The sequence below is a fragment of the Solanum pennellii genome, chromosome 4 (genome assembly GCF_001406875.1).
Source record: "Solanum pennellii chromosome 4, SPENNV200".
NCBI lineage: Eukaryota > Viridiplantae > Streptophyta > Magnoliopsida > Solanales > Solanaceae > Solanum > Solanum pennellii.
In genome coordinates this window covers 57182965-57186262 of record NC_028640.1, presented here as the reverse complement: position 1 = coordinate 57186262, position 3298 = coordinate 57182965, and positions in this window count along the sequence as shown.

Below are 3298 nucleotides of genomic sequence, written 5' to 3'. Positions count from 1 at the left end.
TCTTGTGATCTTATTCCTTGATGTTAGGGTTGTAATAAATCATGGTTTTCAAGCATGTTGGGATAGGTGTTACTTGTTAAGTTAGGAAGCATGTTTGGTTGATTAATATGACTTTCTTGGCTTTGCACTAGGTCCTTAAAGGGGTAAAATGACATGTTTTGACAAAAGTTTCTTTTTAGCATGATTTGCTTGTATATGTGCATAAGGTCTCATACTTAGTACATGTGGAGTACTAACCCCATTTTCTTCCCTTTTTCCAAACATTTTAGGTTCCGGTCGTTGAAGAGTTTGGGAGGTGACATTGTTGAAGGCGACATTGTTGAAGGCTTGGATTCTTCCTTTCATCCAAGTAGGGTAGGTCCTAAACTTCCGAGGGCATTGCCATCATCTAGCTTACGGACTTGTTATGAGCTTAATGACTCTTTCATTTCTTTCCTTTTCAATTGAGTACTATACTTTTGTATGACCTATATGGGGTCTTGTTGGATTGATGTAAGGGTTATGCCCATATTGTGATAATCGTTTAGATGGTATGAGATGAGACAATCATTGAGACTATTTTTATATTTTATATATGTATGTGCAATAAAAGTAGAAGGCTATGTAACCTCTTATACGAAGGGTCTATGTATATTCGATATGACTATATATTATGTGTATGTAGAGGTCTATGTAAACCTCCAAGTAGTTATAATGAAAGTTTTAAATTTTTTCGCATTTTTCAACCTATGAATGTAACGACATGAGACTAAGATGCTAGTCTTAGTCCTTGAAAAGGACGACGACGCGGTTACCTCTAGGAGGTAAACTCGGATGTGACATGAACTTTCGGGAAAGCTATCTGCTACTGTAGAAAATAATAAAAATCCAAGTACTAATAAATATCAAACTAATAACTAAGCTAAGAAATAACTATACAACAGAATTTGCCAAATTAAACTAAGAATGATGTTGTCAACTTTAACACCCTTTCTCAACATCAACTCTACGTCTTAACCATGCTAAGCTGCTTGCAGAAACTCTTCAAATTGTTGACACTAAAACCTTTGGTGAACAATCTCTCTTCTCTTCACTTTTTCCTGAATAAAATGGTAATGTATCTCCACATGTTTAGTCCTTTCATGAAAAACTGGATTTTCAGCCAAGCGAATTGCAGACTGATTATCACAGTACAAAGGAACTGCATAGTCTACTGATTGTTTGAGACCCTTCATCAACTGCATAAGTCATGTACTTACCTAAGCTGCAAGTGTTGGTGCATGATACTCTAATTTTGTTGTTGACAGCGACACTATTGCCTGCCTTTTGCTGCACCAAGAGATCGTTTCAGTTTCAAGCTTAAACACAAATTCAGTAGTTGAACGACGGGTATCATGGTTCTCCTCCATATTCAGAGTCATAGTATCCGATCAGTTTGCATCCTTCACGTTTCTTATACAACAGACCATAGTCAATTTTACTCTTAACATATCTCAAGATTCGACGAACTCACATCCAAAGGAGAACTCTTTAGATTTTGCATGTAACGACTCATCACACCTACAACATAATAGATGTCGAGTCTTGTTAAAGTTAAGTAAATCAAACTACCCACTAATTTCCAATACATTGTTGCATCTTCCAAGTCTTTCCCTTCATGAGCATACATCCTAACATTTGCATCCAGAGATGTTGAGGTTGAATTGCAATAGAACATCCCAAACTTTTTCAATAAATCTTTCGAGTATTTTTGTTGATGCAAGCAAACTCCTTCTTCACTACAATCAACCTCTTATCCATGAAAATGGTTAAGATGCCCGAGTTCCTTCATCTAGAAGTGTATTGATAAATTCTCCTTTGTTCGAATAATTTCTTCTTCACAATCTTCTGTTAGGATTAGATCATCCATATATACTAGCACAATAGCTAGTTTTCTGCCAACAATTTTCACAAAACAGGTTGAAATCTGACGATGCTACTGAAAAACCACTATGAGTAAAAAATTCAGAAGTCTTACCATATGATGCTCTTGGTAACTTTCTTTAATCTATTGAACGCCTTTAGAAGCTTACACACATACTCATGATAATCGTAACTACGAAAACCCATTGGCCGACACATGCAAATCTCTCAATCCAACTCCCCATGCAAGAATGCATTCTTTACATCCATCTACCATAGGTTCCAATCTTTACTGGATGCAAGTGCAAGTAAAACCTTGACAGTAGTAAGTTTTGCCACTAAACTAAACATTTTATCATAATCTAGTCCATATTGCTGAGAAAAACCCCGAGCTACAAGACGAGTTTTGCGCCTTTCAATTGATCCATTTATGTGATGATTTATCCATTTAGAGGAAGTAGGTTTAGCATCCCTTGGTTTTGTCACGAGCTGCCACGTTTGATGCAGTAATATCACATCAATTTCCTCCTATATAACTTTAATCCACTTTGGATTCTGGAATTCTTCCTCAAAAATTTCTGGTTCCTATTCATTTTTGTCATGCCCCGAGCCTACACCCTTGATGTGGTCAGCACTAAGAGACCATTTTTAGCCCCGAATGAACTAGTGTCCTAGCTTACTTACTCAACGGAAGGTTTAAGCACATGAAATAACTCAATAAATAACTTTAAAGTATTCACTTAGCCAAAATGGCAACTCAAGTCTTAATCGTTTACAAGTGAAATGAAAAGACCAAAAAAATTAACACTTTTTGTCTATGAAGCCTCTAAAATAAAGGGGATGTTGGGACAGGACCCCTTATCATCTCAACAACTGAAAAATAAAAAAAAATAACTTAAATGATAAAGATGTCCTTCGAAATGAAGGAAAGTTCACCAACTAACTCTGAGCTGCTCACTAGATCAACGACGCGCCGTATGGTGATCCTAGTTACCTGCATCTGCGTCATGATACGATGCAGGTCAACTGCATCAGTACATTGAATGTATGAGTATGCGAGTTGGATTGCTAAAACAACTTAGGCTTGAAATATATTATGAAAGAAACACTTACCTTGGTTCTTCTTAACTCATGAATACTTTAACTAAACTCATTTAATTATAAAGCGGTTTAACAGCAAGTGCATAATAAAGATAAGTTGTTTAAAACCATGTTGTAAACTCTGTGTGTATACAAAGATACAAAATACATCTGAGATGAATGTAAAAATACAGAATAAACTGATGTCAATTCAAAGTAATAGTAAAAGATGTATCATGCTTCCTCTCAAAGTCTATTTATGCAATGCATGGATGAAGTCTCATACCTCCATTCAAACTAAGAAAAAACCCTTGAAGAACCATGCAACTACTACTAT